This window comes from Mus caroli, unplaced genomic scaffold, assembly GCF_978045245.1.
Source record: "Mus caroli unplaced genomic scaffold, Mus_caroli_1 scaffold_2, whole genome shotgun sequence".
Lineage (NCBI taxonomy): Eukaryota > Metazoa > Chordata > Mammalia > Rodentia > Muridae > Mus > Mus caroli.
The window spans coordinates 145,454,781-145,475,261 of record NW_028227257.1 but is presented as its reverse complement, the minus strand read 5'-3'; the positions used below and the strand labels follow the sequence as shown (position 1 = coordinate 145,475,261).

At 47.5% G+C, this 20,481-nt stretch overlaps 1 protein-coding gene and 1 pseudogene across 7 annotated transcripts in view; both read right to left on the bottom strand.

The window, feature by feature from the left end:
- Nucleotides 1–20,481, bottom strand: part of Ggta1 (glycoprotein alpha-galactosyltransferase 1 (inactive)) — a 67,878-nt gene that overhangs the window by 40,968 nt on the left and 6,429 nt on the right. Inside the window, exon 1 of one of the 7 annotated variants that reach the window (XM_085834978.1) lies at nucleotides 607–678. The exons of the other annotated variants lie outside the window; for them this stretch is intronic. The gene's annotated coding sequence lies outside the window, so the exon portion shown is untranslated. Of the gene's footprint in view, nucleotides 1–606; nucleotides 679–20,481 lie in introns of those variants that run through there. 7 annotated transcript variants of the gene reach the window in all.
- LOC110290353 (transmembrane emp24 domain-containing protein 9-like) overlaps nucleotides 5,550–20,481 on the bottom strand; it is a 49,273-nt pseudogene continuing 34,341 nt past the window's right edge.

Sequence of the window (20,481 nt, the reverse complement as noted above, 5' to 3'; positions counted from 1 at the left end):
GGCTACCATGAAGGCCTGTACTCTGCATTCCTTCCCTCTCAACCGATGCCCCCAATCTTCTGAGCTACCCCATTTTACAGGTGAGTAAACTGAGGTGTGGAGGAAGGGAGGGCAGCATGCATGCAGTACAACTCGGCGTGAGGTGAAAATGCTGCCATCCAAACTGCCCCATGAGACAAACTAGGAAACCACAGAGAACGAGGAAGGGGGGCTGGGGACTGGCTTCCTAAACATGTTCAACTGACTGGAAACATTCCAGAAATGTCCACATAGCTCTGCTTCCCCCAAGCCCCGTTCTGGGCTCTCTAATGAAAGCACAGGCCATTGCAAAAGTGAGCTTCACTCTCAGTGACACATGGATAAGGCAGGTGAGGTGCTGCCCTGTGAGAACCTGAAAGAGGCACTCCATTACCAACCACCGCACAGCTGGGGCTACGAGATCATCTAGAAACCCAGCTCTGTCTCCTTGCTTCTGCCTTCCCCACAGGTCCCTCAAGGGTCCTCAGCCTCTTAGTGGGTACCACGGGCCCCTTCATGGTCACCTCTCCTACCCCCAGCTTCAGGCCTCTGTTCCGCCAGAAGCGTCAGCAGACAGCCCTTGAATACCTTTTCTTCCCTGCGGAGAGGCAATGTTGGGGTTTTCGTCTCTGGTTGCAGCTCCCCAGCCTCCGAGCAAAGAGGTTGCTCTGTAGGGAACTCAACACAGTCTTCAGCTTCCTGAGCTGCCTCCGGCAAGCTTGACGCAAAAAGGAACACCCAACCTTGGGGAGTTTTCGGGGTTGTTTGACTAGTTATATCTCCAGCTCTCTCTGCCTTCATGGCGAGATCTCAATTCCTGGCCCGCTGGAGTTGGTTGGGTAAGGCTGTGTGGCTAATCTGATCAATAAGATGGGAGTGGGCTCAAGCACTTAACTGCTCACACAGACCTTCCAGGGCTCACCTTCTTTGTGTCACGGAGCAGATTCAAGAAGGTGATTGTACTCACCAGCCCCCCAAATGACCCAGGATGACCTGATGACTTAACCTGCTGACTGAGGGAGGGATGGGGCACCCAATACCCCCGAGGAGCACACTCCATTAGCCCCGTCCGATAGAGAGGGGAACAAGCTCAGAGCACACTTGTGTCCATCGGGGTCAAAGCCGGAACCAACTGGGCCTGGTCAGCATGGAGAACTTCCCTCTCTGAATTCCCCTGGCTAAGCATTAATTTAGCATCCCTTACCTCTTCCCTCAGCAACCGCCACACCTGTCTCCTCCCCCATTTCAGGTTGTGAACGTCTGAAGACCAAGGATCTGTAGCTTATATGACCACATTAATTTGGATGGTTATAGTAACTGCAGCCATTGCAAATGCTCTTCACTGACAACTCAGGTTTCGCCAGGTGGGCTCCTGAGCACTCAAGCATCAGTTCTTTCATCTGCTGTTCAGTATGCCTCAGCGCATCTCTCTGCCTGCTTACTATATGTGTGTGTATATATATATACATACAATCTTGTACACACACACACACACATATATATATATATATATACACACACACACACACATACACACAAGGTACACAGAAGAAGATTCTGTCCTCTTCCAACTCTGAGACTCCAGAGTCCCTAGCTGCTCCAGGATAAATGGTCCATCTCCACACAAGAGTGGAGATGAGGCTGCAAGACAGCTTGGTGGGCCAAGGCACTTGCAGCCAAACCTGACGACCTGAGTTCTGTACCTGGACTCCTGCAAGTTATCCTTTGACCTCCACCTGCACACATACCATGGTGCCTGCATTTGTGCACGCACACACACACACACACACACACACACACACACACACACACACAAAGAATAAAATAAATAAATAAATGTTTTCCCCACCTTTGGGTCATAGAACAATTAGAAGTAGATTTTACAAGTAAAAAGACTGATATACATACAAATAAATAAATTCAACTTTTAAAAATATATTTAAAAAAAAAAAAAGACAGGTCTCACTATGTAGCCCTGGCTAGCCTAGAACCCACTAATAGACTAGGCAGACCTCACACTCACAGTCTACCTCTGCCTCCTGAGTGCTGTGATCAGAGGTGTGTGCTACCCTGCTGGGCTTAAAAGCAATTTATAAAAAGCAGGGACTCCTACTATAGCCCGCGTCCTCAGATAGGTTGACCTTGAATTTAAGCAATTACGTTCCATTTGTAACACTAATCACAATTGCCACGTTTACTGCTTCCTCAATAAAAAACTCAACTTTCAGCATCCAGTAAGCTCACTGGGAAGTACCAGTTGCTGATTCAAAGATGTGGTAGGGATGGCTTATAGCAGCTACCTCTCTACTCAACAGTGGCAGAACCCATCTCAGCGTAGGCATCCCTGCAGATACTTTTAGCAACCGTATGCTGGCACTCACATGCTAACTGTCCCCTGCACTTTAGACTGAACTTACTACATAAACTGCAGGTGCCCAAAAGAATCTCAGGCAGCAGCAGTCTACAAATATTGGGAAACTCCTGGCTGCAACCAGATGCTGTGATATCATCTCAGAACAGTATCTCCCCAATCTCACCAGACTGCTGGACTTGTCAGAAGAAAATCAGTGCTGAGTCCTGAGACCCTCAGGTACCTGAGAGATCATGTGACCTCCCACACCTGCCATCTGGGCTTTTCTGTTCTCTAAATACTGGAAATGCACCAGATCCTGTTCCAAGCAATAAATAATTATGAAGTGCCTACTGTGTGCCAAGCCCTGTGGAAGATGCAGAGACTGGACAACTCCCTCATGCTATTCCCTAAAATGCTAACACTAATGCGAAGGTGAGGCCTGGAAGGAAAAGAAACTGACCAGCAGAAGAAATGGGGCCACAGAGGGAGGAGGGAGCCTCTCTCTGTCTGTGGAAGGATGGCCAGGGCTTCCGCTCTGCTCGCTGCATTGGCACAGTCTGTGATGAGAACATACGACTTTTTGTAACCAGACAAAAATGTATTTAAATAAGTTAGATGTTTCCCCAACACTCAAAAGATTAAAATAGAAATAAATAAAAAGTCACAGAGCAAGCAGTGTTGACTTTGCATAAATGTGAGCCATATTTTCTGTCATCCCTTTGCAAAAGGAGCCAAGTTCACCAACGCCAGGGGCAGCGCAGTCCAAGCTGCTGCACCAACAGAAACGAGCGGCAAGCAACATGGTCTTCCTGTCTAAGCCCTCCGGTTCTTGGCTGTTTTTAAGTAAATTTCAAATAAAAATGGAACCAAAATAACCCTTCTAATGAGCCTCCTCCGAAGCTGTCTGGTTTGGAAAGTTTAACCACAAACCCAGGAGGAAAAGGGGAAGTGTAGAGACCGGGTGCCAACGGGGATTGTTTTTCCCCTCTCCCTGCAGGACAGAATTCACTGCGGCTCGGAAAGCCACTCTGTTGGTCACTTTCTGTCCCTTCTGCGTCTGCACAGGTCCTGTATGGGGAAGGAACCCAGATGAAGAGCAGACCTCCACCCCTCCAGCCTGCTCCAGGCCATATAAACTGAAGAAATGTTTAAAAGAGGACGACACTGAAGGCAGCCAGACTGTCTGTTTGCCAGGAAAAGTCTGGGGTGCTGTACATGGACCCCCCGATGTGCAACGGTGTCCTCAAGAGCTCTAATGGGAAGAAGGGTGCCACGCTGCCGGGTTGGTGTGGGGGGGTAAGCCCCGGGATATTCCTTTAAAACATAGTCTTCATGGGTGACCAGGGGGAGGGAAAGCTCCCAAAATACAGTCAGCCACTCCACTGGTGTCAGGTTATAGGGATACAGAAAGTAAAACAAAGCGCTGGAGTGGAGAGCCACAGCCACACTCACTGAGACGCCGCTCAAGGAGAGCAGCCTACAGTCTCTTCCTAGATCCTGCTCATGTGTCATTCGTCAACAGCCTCCATGGAGCCAATACACAGAGGCTCCAGGCCATTAACACACTGTTCAAGGTCAGCTAACCTTAGCGATTTCTGCGGTGTTTGTGCATGGATGTGTTTTTATCTTGGTGTATCTGTGTGTGTGCATGCATCTGTGTGCATGTGTGTGTGTGTGTGTGGGTGTGCATGTATGTGGCCTTGCATGTGCTCTGCATCTGATCCTCCTCTCTCACCTTGCTTTCGGGTTTTCTAACCCTACTGTGGCACCAGGGAGGAGCATCAGTCTTTAGTACTCTAAGCCTTAAGCAGTACTCTGCTCTCTTCAGTTAGGAGACTACGCCCTGCCTCCTCCCTTAAATCAGAGTTCAGGGTAGCAGGCCAACACCAAAGCTGCCTAAAAGGCAGCAGATACTAAGACAGCCTTCCCCTCTTAGCCAGTCACCACCTCCTTACCCTCCAGGGTTCTGCCACTCACTGCCAGGAAGTTACTCACCAGGTTACTCCCTCTTGTGCTCAAGCCACTGTCTAGGCACGTGCAACTCGCTGCCTGATGTGCACCCTACACACAGTCCTGTGGTAGATATAAACTGCCAGGAGAGGTGGCTTCAAGTGTGCTTGCTGGTATTGACTTGCAAATAATCTGTTCACAGAGCTCATCTCACGAAAAGACTCCTCCCAGCCCAGACAGACACCTGTGCCAGCCCCAACCCCTCAGCTGTGGAATGTGGAAAGGAGGACTCATCTGAGGGTTTCATAATCTCACATCAGGACTTTTGGCAAACTATGGGAGCTAGGACAGGTTCTCACTCGCTTTAAACTTCTGTTCACCTCAGTTTCCCTAGCTTCGAAAGGAAAGTTTAGCCTGTTTTGGTATCTTTCCACCTCCAACTGGTGCAATTTTGGCTAGGAGGCTCTATCCACCCTCTCATCTTTCACTCAAAGTTCCACTTGGGTCCCAGTGGCAAACAGGAAGTGTGACCTGCACAATGGGCAAGCAGTGTGTAGCTGGCTCTGTGGCATAAGCTGCCTAAAAGGGACCAAAGAGCATCTGCCATCTTTGCTAAAGCCCCAGCACTGGGCCCCAGGCCACCACCCTCCTCTTCAGGGTTCCCTGGCCACCGCACTTTCATAAGAGGCTAGCAGCACAGAATGAACAATTTGGGGCCAGTGTTTTAATGACCAAAGGAGTCTGGGTGGAGGGGCTCAGGACTAAGGAGCTCTGCCTGGCCTCAGAGACCTCAGAGGCCCCGTCCCTTTGTAGGCTGGACTTCCTTTCTCCCTGCTAGCTTGGGGGTCTTCTTTCTGCTGTGTGCACCATCTCATTGCCTTGTCTTAGTCCCAACCCCCTTTCTTCTCATGTGGTTCTAGAGCATTCCTTAATCTGTGTATCTCATGTTCCCCCTTTGTAAAGCCAGAGCGCTATCCATCCCTGTCCTGTCACTTAGCTGCCATGAAGAACGAGTAAAAGTAAGCATGAGCTATAGAGAGAATAATCTGGTTCCTGGACCACCTCCTTCGCCAGAAGCTTGCCCATCTGCAAAAGCAGTGAGCTGAGCAGAGCTCGGGCAGTGAAGACCATGTCCCAGTGGCATCCCTCGGAGAAAGCAAATCTGAACATCAAGTTAAGCCCAGCAGATCAGGAAAAGGAAACTGCATGGGAGGAGTGGCAGGAAATCCTAGACACGGCCCCAGAGCACCAGGATGAGGGGGCTGGCTGCTGGGTATGGAGAGGCTGCGGTGGACTTTCTAGACTCTTGCTCGGGAAGGCAGAATGACTTCAGGCTGCCAAAGGCACTGCTTCCGGGTTTGTTTCCGTTCCAAACCTCTCTGCTCCAAACCTTACAAGGTCCAAGAGTCCCATCAGAGTGAACGCCAGCCTCTGTCTGGAGGGAGCCATGTTTCACCTCTGGGGCCTGGAGAGTAAGGGGGACAACACCTCTTTTTCGGCTTTTCACCGGCAGACGGCAGAGCCTCCATTCCAGAGGTTTCCAGACGTATGATGGATGACTTAAAACTTTCAACTTTCTGATGGTAGAGATGCCATCCTGTGCTGTTGAAACCACACTTTGCATTTCAGATCTGCATCTCTTCTAGGTGAATGGTATGCAGTAAGATACCCTATCTTGACACTGGGCAGTGGCTGGACCCCAATCCTGAATCAAAAAACTGAGACCCTACACACACTCCACATAGGGCCCTGAGCCTGGTGTTCCTCTAGCTAGCCGCACTCAACAAATTTTCGATTTATTTTCCAGTCACTATGGATTTGCCCTAGCGCAGCCCCCATCATGAGTCAGCCATAGCTCTACCTGCTGCAGGGATAGAAGAGAAAATGAAAGCAAGCTGGGAGGTTTCGTGTCTCCCCCCCCCCGGGCAGCCCTCGCCATGTGGCCCACAGAACCCTGAAATTTGAGTCATTTTACTGTAACAACCAAAAGACCAGTTGCCTGAGTGCTAAGACAAAAAGCAGTATGCAAATCAGCAGGGCTGTGTTCTGACTCTCGGGTCCCAGCGGGTTGTGGGTTCAAGTCAGAGTCGTTCCTATCAAGCCAGGCACCTAGGTTGATCACCTGTCCCCTGACCCTAGCACATCTTGCCTAGCAACAAAGGAAACAGCCTTGCATTTATTTTCAGCTGGCTCCAAGAAAGCAAGGCCCAGCACTGTTGAGAAGGTCAGCTCCCTCTGACCATAGCTCAGAAGGTTAGGCCGGGACTAACCATGGGCACCAGAGGGAAGCCATTTTGAATTCAGTATGCAATAGCCGCTGGTCAAGGAGGAGGAAAATGACCAGTCCCGAGAATCAGTACCTCCCTGTTCCTGGAGGTCACTCAGTTGTAGGTCTCTGATATGTTGTTTGGAAGCAGTGCAAGGGGCCCCAATCTTCCCTGGGACGCTGAGCAAATATTAAGCACTGTTCAAAGAATCCATCAAAGTCACAGCGCTACTGAGTGCTTTCTGCTATACTGCAGGCAATTCCTCTGATGTTCCTGCTCCTAAAGAGAAGACCCTGATTCCCTAATTAACAGCCTTCAAACTCTTGCTTCCAGGGCTGCTGTGAGCAAAGTGACTGTCATCCTATTAACCAGCCTACCCTCATGGTGGCAACAGCTGCCTTGAGCACTCAATGGAATCCTTGGGACAATTCCACAGCAATGACTGCAGTCGATGATCCCGGCTCCTGGAAGTACAGCCTCAGCCAGGGCTGCCTGAAGCAGCCTGTACCTCACCTATTGAGAGCACAAGCCTTGATTCACTCAAGATAACACTGTAACCATTTCCTGGTAAGCCAGATGTGGAGCATGCTCCATGGTGGTCCAGCACCACGGCTTCTCACAGATTGTGGTTTGTGGCCCCACGTAACAGTGCCTTACCGAATGAATGAGCCATAGATTATGCGCAACAATGAAAGGCTCTGAACACACAATGAGCTAAACTCATCTTAAAATCAAACATGCAGTGAATCAGAGGTGCTGGCCCAAGCTGCATCGCAGGACTCCACTCTGGCCTATTCTGAACACACAACATGCCACCATGCCACTCGGTCCTCTCACCCCTGACTGCTGTGGCTGCTCAGCTGTCACACCCTGAGGTTAAAAAAAAAAAAAAAAAAAAAAAAGGCAGGAAAGCCCACCAGCAAAGAGTTGCTCCTGTAGGCTCAGCCTGGCGATAATCGGACACAGAGACATTTCACAGCTGAAGGAAATGCTAAGTGTCAATCCTCAAACCCTTCTCCTTTACAGATAAACTGAGCCTCAAGGAAAGATGCAGCTCAGAGCCAAGGTGGGAGGGTGGGAAGGCTGGAAGGCTCCTTGAAACCAGGATATAAAAGCAGGGTCTTGGGTGACTATTACACCTCCACCACCATGGCATCACTGATGTCTGCAACATCTCACATTGGGGACACTGAAATTCTGAGCTTCATTAACATAGCCCCTCCCTCCCAACACTCCCCCGGGACCTCTCTGACCACAGAACTCTGTAGCTCCACGAAGCCCTTGCCTCTAGGGGCCTTTGATAGACATGGCAGCTGCCCAGCTTGTGTCAAGAACAAAACAGATAAATGTCCCCTTCTGCATCTCCGGTACTTCTGCACATGAATGTAAAGGGACACAGCCCAGGTCAGTCAGAGTGACCTTGAACTCTAAGGAAGCAGCCTGAGGACAGTGACCCATCACACTGAGCAAGTCACCATGTCCTGTGCAGACTAGACTCATTGCTTCTCTGCCCTGGTACTGGAGTCTCCTGCTATCCGTGCCACAGTCTCTGAATGGTGCACCTTTTCGGGGGTGCTTGGTGTTTGGACTCAGCCACTGAGCACCTCTGTGGTGATTTTTGAAAAATTTGGGACACATAAAAGATGGCGTCCCAAGCACACTCAGTCCAGTTTGCATTTAGAAATATTATTTAGCCTTCCTTTGCACTATACTGTCTGACACACAAAACCAGACTTTCCTAAGTAAGGATCCATCGAAATCCATTCTCAACTCCAGACTGTGCTCTTAACGCTTGGGGAGCCAAGTGCTGACTCTGCGAGTGTCCTCGCTTCTCCCAGACCTGATGCCAGACAAGTTCCTCCTAGGGACAGCTGGACTTCCACATAAGCACTCACCGCCTTCTGTTAGAAGGGGGAAGGCAGGCAGCTGTTCTCTGGATGTTGCTAACACTAATAATACCACTCTGCGCAGCTGACCGGTACCAGGCTTGCCGCCTCCTCTGGCTTCCTTTCTGCCTTCCAGCCAACAGAGCTCTCAGCCTCCTGGAGCAGATACAGGAAGGGCTGGAGAGGGTCGGCTCTCACGGAGGGTTCGTCTGCCTCGGGAACATCCCTTGTCACTCTCAGTGTGAAGACCACATCTGCAGGAAGCCAGCTAGTCACCTCAGAGGAGGTCAAGACTTATCTCACATCCCCTAGGAGACTCAGTGCACACTCAAGACATCTAGGTGTGGTCTCCCCTAGCGAAGTTCTCACCTCTCCATAGGCAGGTGCAGAGCCCAGCACTCAGAAAGGGCTCCATCAACCCTAAATGAATTAACAAATTCAAGAATGGATTGAGGGAAGTTGTACAAATGTTGCTTGCCTGGCAGAGCCACTGTGAATGGCCAGGCAGGTACACCTGGAAGATGACTTCCTCATAGCTACAGGTCAAGAACAAGCTGACAACTTGGGATTCCCCTGGGAATAGCAAGCACTTCCTCTCTGTGGGTTTTGCTTTGAGAATTCACTTCCTGTGGGTCAGACTCCTTTCCCTCGGTCTTTTGTTTAGCTGTTCAGGGAGATTATCGGATCAATCTGTGCCCTGTGTTGTCTAGCTGACAGGGAAACTGAGGCTCCCACAACACCCCAGCCAGCACCACTAGAACCAGGTGGGGTATGGCCACCTCACTTTCAGCCCACAGCCCCCTTTCCAGTGGCCTAGACTACAGTACAGCCCAGACTAAAGCATCTAGACCAGTGATTCTCAGCCTTCCTAATGTTGCAGCCCTTTAATACAGTTCTCCATGTTGTGGTGACCACTAACCCTGGGAATCATTTCATTGTTACTTCATACCTGAACATCTGCAACTGCTACGGTTGCAATGTAAATATCTGTTTTCTGAGGGTCATAGGCAGTCCCTGTAAAGAGGTTGCTCGACTCCCAAAGGGGTCTCGACCCACAGGTTGAGGATCACTGAACTCATGAGCAAAGCTCTTGAAGAGGGGCCCATGGGCTTATAATAATGAAAGGCTTATTAAGAACAAGTCCTAGGGTCTAGGTTGTGGCTCAGTTGGCAGAGTGCTTGTCCAACATCCAAGAGGACTTGGGTTTGATCGATCTTCAGTACCTCTTAAACTAGGTATGGTGGCCTGTTATCAGGCAAGAACATGGCGGGGGTAGGGGGTGGGAGGTGCGTGTGTGAGAAAACAACACAGGGGCTGTGTGACAGGATTAGTCCTAACTTCTCTCTCCAGCATTTTCAGTCCCGCCCCCCTCCCTCTGCCCCAGGCAAGAGTCTCCTCCAGACCCAGCACCTGTCTCCAGAATGCTTTCTCCTTGGAGCTACCAGGGGCTCCAAGACGCACTGTTGGAATTCAAAGATCTGACTTGCATGACTCACTTCTCCCACTTCATTCATCATTCTTGGCCAGGACATGAGCACTCTAAGCCTCAGTTTGCCTACCGGTAAAATGGAGAAGTAATTCCTATTTTTCTGTCCTCCCAGGACTACACAATCTCACATCTAGAACTGTCCACTGTGACAATTCTGGATATAGCAACTCGAGACTCCTCCCCAATTCCCCCCAGAGTCATGTAATCAATTGGGAGTCAGGTGAGTTCCTTATTCCAGGACCTGTCACTCTCCGGCCTCTAAGAAGCGCCAAGCCCTCCCTTCCCTCAGCTTCCAGGCCTCTCTTTGGCTACATGCTCCCCCTCTACCCCAGCTTGCTCTGGGTACAGCCATGCTTCCACAGGAGAGTCCCACAGCCTCTCTCGTGTCTGCACCCCAAAGCTTTGCAGCCTTGAGGTGGAGATTGGACACCAGATCAACCCAGCCCTGGCTGAGACTTGGACAATCTATCCTTACTTCCTCTTTTAGATCTGGAAGGATTCTCAGAAATAATTCTGGGTTAGTAAGCGTGTTAAATGGTGACCTTTCTGGCCTACATGGGGACCAGTCTGGCCTAAATCTCAACAACTCTTTCACTTCCCCAATGCCTCCCCTCCCACCAGCCTCCTCTCAGGAGAGAAGGCAACGTCCCTAGTAGCCAACCGATGGTGCAGGACTCAGATCTCATAGCCGTCAAGGACTGAGGCATGATGCTAGAGAGATGGCTCAGAGGTTAGGCGCATGTGTTGTTCTTCTGAAGACCTAGGTTTGTTCCTTGAACTCACATGGTAGCTCACAACCATCTATAACTCCAGTTTCAAGGGATCTAATAGCTACTTCTGACCTCTGCAGCCACCAGGCACACACACAGTGCACTTAGCACACATGTTAACATGTTAGCAAAAACACTTATACAATTTTTAAAAAGGGCAAGCAAAGGCCCAAAGCAGATCTCCACAGGCCACACCAACACTGGTGTGTGCCAACCAGAGAACTCTGTGGTCTATAACGCATGCCAACCATGAATTCTCAAACTCTATCAGCTCACAGCTCAAGAGGAAAGAAACAGTGACCCCTGGCAGACATGTAGCTGAGGCCCACCCTGCAGGATGCCAGACCCTCCACCTACAACACAATGCAGAGACTGAAGTCGGAGAAAGGGCAATGGCTCAACTGAGTCTTGAAGGATGAGTAGGAGTCTATAGAGGGTAGACTTGGGAGGAAGTAAAGGAACATTGTAAGCAGGGGAAAGAGGGTCCAAGGAACTGCTGTAATTTCTGAGGCTGGAGCAGAAGTCGGAGTATGCGGGACAGAGGTCAAGAATTAGGCTAAAGCACAACCTTTGCAGAGCCCTGGAAGTCACATGTGCTTAGAAAGATCAAAATATCCAATGAGCTTGGTGCCTTGTCTTCTTGCAGAATACAAGGTTGGAGCCGAGGCTGGAGAGGAGGAATCAGCCAACAGGGGTTGCTCTATCCTGTGCTACACTACCATCAAAACAACCAAGCCAAGCAATTAGGGACTGAAACTGCTGAAGGCATGAGCCCAAATAAGCCTTTCTTCTTGATTTTGTCACAGTGGAAAGTGGACTAATACAGGAGGAAAAATCAAGGGTGAGCCCCCAAAAGAGGAGTCCTGTTTGCAAAGCTGTAGAAAGCTGAAGAACGCCGGGCGTGGTGGCGCACGCCTTTAATCCCAGCACTTGGGAGGCAGAGGCAGACAAATTTCTGAGTTTGAGGCCAGCCTGGTCTACAGAGTGAGTTCCAGGACAGCCAGGGCTACACAGAGAAACCCTGCCTCAAAAAAAAAGCTGAAGAACAGGTTGAGAGTTTGGTTATCTATAGTAAGTCACAGTCTGAAATATTCAATGGAAAATTCCAGATACAAACAAGTCATGGGTTTTCAAATGTATACCATGCTTCACATAATAAAATCTTGTGCCATCCCAATGAAAACAGCCCAGGACAAGAATTATTCCTTTATCCAGTGTATCCCCACTGTTTGTGAGACTTGTGATGACTCCTGAGGCTGGGGCAGGTCCTGAGGGGTGACGTCATAAAGACAAGAGTGAGGTCAGAGTGTAACTACAGCCCTTGACAGAGCTGGATGCTGGGAAGGATCACAACAGTCACAGCTTGTTATCTGGTGACATCACAGTGATACTGCCCTTGGTTCTGGAGAAGCTACAGAGGGAAAACACGGTACACAGAAAATCCTGTAGGTTTCAGGTAGTCACTGGGGTCTTCAAATGTACCCTTGATAAATAATGAGGAAACTATTATATTAACAAACATATTGTCAATTAGATGCGTATCTCCAAGTACTGATTCCCTGAAAATGAGCAAGGGGCAAATCTGTACTTCTTACTTTGTCATGTGACTGGCTGTGACTACTAGCAACTGGGTGAGAGTGCAGAGAGGAGGCTTAAGCAGCATCTACAGAGAGGATGCTTGGATGGACGTCCACAGAGGGTGTTTGGAGAAGCATCAAATCATCTTTTCTTGATCTCTCACTATGAAAATGACACACACCAAACAGAGGTAGCTCCCTCAGCCTCTAAGTCTCAGAATAAGAGTTCACTTTGGAACAAACCTTCTGGTTGACTGACAACTAGAGAAAAACCACAAGACCATGGCTCTGCACTTACGGACAGCTGACATCCTCTGTGGAAAAAAAAAAAAATCATCACTTGAAAAAAGAGCTCTAGAGTTGGTTACACAGCACAACTGTAACAAAAGCTAGCTGGCTGATATACACTGTAGACAGAGATCTCAAGTCCAGGTTATAAAGATGCACACATGCTCTCATAAGGAGCTGTGAGCACGGGAGTCTCAACAGTTTCCATTATCTCTACCCCTAGATTAATTTAATTTAATTTAGTTGAGACGGGTATCATTATGCAGCCCAGACTGCCCTGGAGCTCACAGAAATCCAGCTGCGTCTGCCTCTTGAGTGCTGATAGTAAAGATGTGTGACATCAAACCCAGCATGAACCTAGATTTTACTAATCTTTTCCACTCTAAAAAACCCTGCCTTGGCCTTAACTCCCTGTAGCTCGGTATTGCTTAATCTCTTTCTTGGCCTTCCCAGGTAAAAGTCTTTAAAATCTCTAGTTTAAGAAAACTGAAACAAGCCAGATGATGGTGGTACACACCTTTAATCCCAGCACTCAAGAGGCAGACACAGGCAGAGTTCAAGCCCAGCCTGGTCTACAGAGCCAGTTCCAGAAGATCCAGGGCTACACAGAGAAATCTTGTCTCAAAAACATACATATACACAAAGATTGAAAATTTTTAAACATACCTAAAACACTGAGATTGAAGTAATAGTTAAAAATCTCCTCACAATGAAAAACTCAGGACCTTATGGATTCACTGCTAAATCCCAAACTTTTTTTTCAACAATGTTTTTTGTTGTAATAATTTAATTTCTTTGATATGTATGAGTGGCTCTGCTTGCATGTAAGTCTGTGTACCACATGCAGGCGGTTCCTGTGGAATCCAGCAGAGGATGTCAGATCCTCTGGGTGCCCCTGGGACTGGTGTTACAGATTGGTGTTGTGACTGAGTGCTGGGCACTGGACTCTGGTCCTCTGGAAGAGCACCGTCGCTCAGCCCCAAGTTCCAAATGTTTAAGGAGGACATAAGAACCGTACCTCTCAAACTGTCCCACAAAGTAGGAAAGGAAGAGACACTGACAAAAATCACTCTGTACAGCCAGTGTGACTGATACCAAAACCAGATAAAAACACAAGAGAAAGAGAGGAAGAGAGAAAAAAAGGAAGGAAGGAAGGAAGGAAAGAAAGTCCAATTTCCCTGATGAACAGAGATGCAAGAATTCTCAACAAAATTCAAGAACACATTAATGGAGCTGCAGAAATCGCCCAACCATTAAGAACATTCTCCTGCAGAGGAGCCAGATCTGCTTCCCAGCACCTGCATAATAGCTACCAACTGTCTGTACCTCAAGTTCCAGAGGGTCCAGTATCCTCTCCTGTGTTCCAGAGGCACCAGACACACACACAGTGCACATACATACATACATACATACAGGCAGGCAGGCAAACACACAAATAATTATTTTAGTCTTAATTCTTTTTATTTTTTTAAAGTGAAAGGATCACACATCGTGACCAATTGGTTTCATCACAGGGATGCAAGTCTGGTTCAACATATACAAAACCATAAATATAACACATCACATAAACAGACATAGGGCAAAATAGGCATGATCGGCTTAAGGGATACAGAAAGACACTTGACAGAGTTCAATATGCCTGCATGATGAAAAGTCTAAAACTAGGAACAAATGGAATATATGTCAACATAATAAAGACAATATGTAGCAAATCTGTAGCCAAGAGTACACGGGAGAGAGCTGACCATCTCCTTTAAACTCTGGGGTGAAACAAGGGTGCCCACAGGTGACTCTTTTCTCCCTCATGTTCAGTGTAGTCCCCAAGTCTTAGCTAGAGCACTCAGACAAGAGGAAGATACAAACAGAATAAAAGTAGGCAACAAAGAAACCCGACGGTTCCAGCTCTCAGATAACATGATCCTACATTTAAAATCCACCTGCTGGTTGAGGCTCAACTTTAGGCCTAACACTTGGAGTTCGAGGCCAGCCTGGTCTATAGAGTGAGTTCCAGGACAGCCAGGGCTACACAGAGAAACCTTGTCTTAAAACAAATAAACAAAAAAACAGATCTTACAGACTCCACCAGTAAACTTTTAGATCTGAGAAACACTTTCAGTAAAGTTGCAAGGTAGAAACATCTACATATAAAAGCCAGTAGCTTTTTTATATATACCAAAAAATTAACTCACTGAGAAAGATATTCGGAGAAATATTCCATTCTCAATAGCTTCAGGATAAATAAATAAATGAACAAATGAATGAATGAATGAATGAATGAATGAATAAATAAATAAATAAATAAATAAATGTACAATATGCCTAGGAATAAACCTCTAGAGTGAAAACTTTAAGACATTGAAAAGTAAGTTGAAGAAGACAATTGATCATGAAAAGACCTTCTGTGGTCATAGTACAGCAATCCCTGTACTTCAAACAAAGGTTACTGTCTGCACTATATAAAGAATTGAAGAATAAAAGTAAACAAGCCAAAAAAAAAAGCCCTGCCAAGTAATACATGGCCACTGAGCCAACAGTTCTCAAAAGCGGAAACACAAAAGACCAATGCTTTGCTTTGCTTTGGTTTTTAGTGTGCTCAACATCTTTAGCCATCAGGTAAATGTAAATTAAAATGGCTTCCAGAGTCCTTCCCATCCTAGCCATTGGCTATCACTAAAAACACACATGACAACAGATGTCTGTAGGCAAGGATGTGAGCGAGAGAGGTACTTATTCACTGCTGGTGGGAATGGGAACTGGCGTAGCCACTATGCAAACCTGTGCAAAGGTTTCTCATAAAACTAAAAACAGCCACAAGCCCCAGGTCTACCATTCCTGGACTCTCTGTCATAGGCAGAGATCCTTGGCTGCCCGTGTCGACAGCTGATCCGTTCATAAGCAAAGAGATGAAATTCAGCCTAGGTGTCCATTGGCTGGTGAGTGGACATCAAAATTCAGGGTATACTAATATGCATGGGAATCTTATTAAGCCTCAAATAAAAATGAAATTCTCAGGAAAATGGATGAAAATGGAAACTATTATATTGAGGTAGCCCGCCTGGCTCAGAAAGATGAATACCTCACATTCTCTCTCATGAGCTGATATATATGTGTGTGTAGTTATGTGCTTAGGTGTTGGCTATGTAAGTGTGGGCGTAGGGTATGAAACTAGAAAGGGGGCATAAGGGGAGAAAGAGTTTAAAGGAATGGAGGGGGACTACCAGGGACAGAAGAGTCCAAGTGAGAGCATGGGGAGAAGGGGAGGAGGGAGCGGGGAGGACAGAAAGGGAGGAGGCAGGGTGGGAGGAGGGGAGGAGGGGAAAAGGGAAGGAGGGAAGAGAGGAGTAGGGGAAAGCAAAGCTTTGTATAAAGATATCTCAACCAATGGAGGAGCTAGAGAAAGTACCCAAGAAGCTGAAGTGGTCTACAACCCTATAGGTGGAACAACATGAACTAACCAGTACCCCCAGAGCTGTGTCTCTAGCTGCATATGTAGCAGAAGATGGCCTAGTCGGCCATCATTGGGAAGAGAGGCCCCTTGGTCTTGCAAACTTTATATGCCAGTACAGGGGAACGCCAGGGCCAAGAAGTGGGAGTGGGTGGGTAGGGGAGCAGGGCCGGGGGAGGGTACAGGGAACTTTCGGGATAGCATTTGAAATGTAAATAAAGAAAATATCTTATCAAAAAAAAAAAAAAAAAGAAAAAAGATATCTCAAAAAACTTGCTTTGTACGCTAATTAAAAAATAAGCAGCTGGAGAGATTGGTCAGCTATAAGAGCACTGGCTGCTCTTCCAGAGGATACAGGTTCAGTTCCCAGCACCCACATGTTAGCTCACAATGTCAGTAACTCCAGTTCCAGAGATCTATCGCCCTCTTCTGATTTCTAAAGGCACTGCACTTGTGTGCACATAACCACATACAGATAGATACATATATATAATCAAAAATAAATATTAAAAAATAAATATAACAAAAATACTTGCTTAGGCAGGTGAGGGGGTATGTGCTTGGGAAATGGGGGGCAAGGGGATTCAGAGAGAGACTGAAGCTAATCTGGGATACATAGACTGTACTGAAAAGGCCTGTCTCAAAAACCTATTTCTTAGGCTAGGTGGGCATGGTGCTGTATGTCCTTAATCCCAGAACTGAGGAGGCAGAGGCAGGTGGACATCTATGAGTTTAAGGCCAGTATGGTCCATGTATCAACTTCTAAGCCAGCCAGGAAACTATCTGAAAACCAGGTTCCTTGGGCTGGCCAGTTAGCCCAGCAGGCTAAGGCACTAGCTGTGAAGCCTGAACATCTGAGCTCGAGTCCCAGGATCCACATGGCAGGAAGAAAGGTCAAAGTTCTACAGACTGCCCACTGACCTCTACACAGGCACCGTGGCACACACACACCCATCCACATCCACATACAATGAATGTAATTGTAATTTTTATAAAATGCCACTGCTTCTGCTGGCTCCGCTTCCGGGATTCAACTCACTCACTGCTCCTTCCGCTCTGTCCTCCTCTCTTTGTGTATTTTGGTAATCTATTTGCCCAATGGAACCTCTCCATCCCATCCTGTCCTGTCCTTCTCCCAACAGCCACCCCCCTCCCAGCACTGTTCTGCAACACTTAACAATGAAGGCAATTCATTCCTTTCTCTGCCCTCCTTCCTGTCTTCTCTCTTGGCTACCAGCACCATCATTAATCCAGTGACCCTTGTCTTATTTAAAGCCAGGAACATTCCTGAAACTGCCTAGATTGTTGACTACAAGAACCAAGTCTGAAACTCCCTAGTTGATAACACAGAAAACTCTGGAGCCCAGGAATCTATGCCTAAAGCTGGTCTGGGGCAGACAAGAACAGGAGACAGTTTAGCATCCAACAGTGCACTTGCCAACCTAGTTCCTTCACCTGCACACACTAGACACACTACACACACATACACACACTACTACTCTCCTATGCAGTCTCAGAAACCCCTCAGCCCTTCCCCTGCACCCAGCTTTTGACAATTCCCATTCAAGTGCAGGAAGAACAGAACCGCCAATCCAGCTTGAACTGCCTTTTGAATATGTGGGCAATAAGGCAAAACTATGCCACCCAATAGCGTTTTAGGGAGAATCTCCCTAAGTGGACATATGATTAAAATTAGATACATTATAGGAAAGAACACATGCAATAAGAAAAATTAGATCTGCCAGGCAGTGGTGGCGCACGCCTTTGATCCCAGCACTTGGGAGGCAGAGGCAGGTGGATTTCTGAGTTCAAGGCCAGCCTGGTCTACCGAGTGAGTTCCAGGACAGCCAGGGCTACACAGATACACAGAGAAACCCTGTCTTGAAAAAAAAAAAAAAAAAAAAAAAAGAAAGAAAGAAAGAAAGAAAGAAAGAAAGAAAAGAAAAAGAAAAAAGGAAAAAGAAAAAAGAAAAATGAGACCTAATCTGTAAATCAAAACAGAGACATCCAGACTACACCTCTCATAACTGGCCCTTCTTTTCTTGAATGCTATAAAAGGAAACCCTTAGGCCTTAGAATACTCACATGTCCTGGTATCCCTTCCCCCCAGCTCCATCCATGTTTTATTTTTATACATGTGCATGGGGGGAGGGACTGTGCACATAAGCACAGGTCTCCAAGGAGGCCAGAAAAGGGTAGTGGATCTCTGGAGCTAGAGCTATAGGCAGTTTGTGAAGCTGTGTGAGCTGTGGGTGTGTGAGCTGCTCAGGTCCTCTGCAAGAGCAGCAAGAACTGTTAACAGCTGAGCCATCTCTCCAGATGCCTCCCACCACTCCACCCCTCCCCCACTGTCAATCCTACCTCCAGAAAGTTATCTTGGTTCTTTTGTAAATCTATCAACTCTTTGTAGGTTTTCTTGTTAATCTGTATTGTTTTTAACAGGGTCTCTTGATGCAACCCTGGCTGACCTGGAGCACACAATGATCAGTCTATCTCTGTCTCCCAAGCACTGGGGTTAAAGGTGTATACCACCATGACAAGCAAAGGGGTTTTGATATTTTGTTTTGCTTGTGGGTTTTTTTTTTTTTTGGCTTTATTTATTTTTGAGACAAGCTCTTTCTAGGTAGCCCTGTCTATCCTGGAACTTACCATACAGACCAGAGTGGCCTCCAACTCACAGAGATCCACTTGTGAACCCTCATTTTCACTTTTTTGGGTAAGAGTTGTCAAGGACCTGAAAAATCACTCAGCCTAGATCCTGACCACCAGTAACAAATACTCAACCACCATGGTCCTGTCCTTTCCTAACCACAACCCACAGTGGACCTGCACATCACCAGCACCACACAAAGTGGGCCTGCACATCACCAGCACTACCCACAGTGGGCCTGCACATCACCAGCACCACACAAAGTGGGCCTGCACATCACCAGCACTACCCACAGTGGGCCTGCATATCACCAGCACCACCCACAGTGGGCCTGCATATCACCAGCACAATCCACAGTGGGCCTGCACATCACCAGCACAATCCACAGTGGGCCTGCATATCACCAGCACAATCCACAGTGGGCCTGTACATCACCATCTTATGTTATATCTTGTCCTACTCATGCCCTGACCTTCAAAACCTAAAATTCAATGGGCAAAAGCCAAGGCAGCAAGGCAGTGACAGTGTCAGACAGTCACTCAAACGGAAAAATAAAATCAGCCATCAGTATGGAATATTGTGGCCAACAGTCAGGCCAGGGAGATGGCTCCATGGGTTAAATGTATGCAGTACAAGCATAAAGAGTGAAGTTTAAAGCCAGGCACAGTCATGTGTGCCCAGAACCCTAGTGCTGGGGGACGGTTAGCGGTAGGAGCGGATCCCAGGGGCTTACGGCCAGTCAGTCTAGCTAAGGTGGGGACCCTGTCCCCACAAAAGTAGGTGGAGAGTGACAGAGAGGAAGACACCTGACATCCTCCTCTGGACTTGATGCATGCAAGAATAGAGCACGCACACACACAAATCCCACCAACTCTAGTACACACACACACACACACACACACACACACATATGGGCATATCTCAACAACTCCAGTTCTGCTATGGGAGTAATTTCACTCCTGGATGAGCACCAACTTTCTTTTTTTTTTTTTTTTTTGGTTTTTCGAGACAGGGTTTCTCTGTGTAGCCCTGGCTGTCCTGGAGCTCACTTTGTAGACCAGGCTGGCCTCGAACTCAGAAATCCGCCTGCCTCTGCCTCCCGAGTGCTGGGATTAAAGGCGTGCGCCACCACGCCCGGCTTCTTTTTTTTTTTTTTTAAAGATTTATTTATTTATTATATGTAAGTACACTGTAGCTGTCTTCAGACACTCCAGAAGAGGGCGCCAGATCTCATTACGGATGGTTGTGAGCCACCATGTGGTTGCTGGGATTTGAACTCTGGACCTTTGGAAGAGCAGTCGGGTGCTCTTACCCACTGAGCCATCTCACCAGCCCGAGCACCAACTTTCTAAAAGGCTTTAGCAAGAATGTTTGCATGCTAGCCCCAAACCCTGGAAGGGACTAACCTGGCCATTAATGAGAGAAGAGATAAGCAAATGGCTTAACAATAGAACAATCGAATTACTCATAAGCACACTACAATTGAATCTTAACTCATTGTGCGAGTGAAATAAACTAGATATGCCTTATTTTACTTACATGAAGTCCAGGATCAGGCAAAAGAAAAAGCAAAAAACAAAAAACATGAGTGGGCAACAAAGCCAGGAAATGGCGGCATTGTGGAGGGAGGGCGGGGCAGTGAGGGAGAAAATGTGTATTTTCTAGGGTGATAACTTTTTTAAGATGTATTATTTTTAATGAGGTGTGTGTGTGTGTCTATATGGGGTGTGTGCACAAGCATGCGGGTACCCTCAGAGGGGAGGAAGGTATCAGATCCCTGGAGCCGGA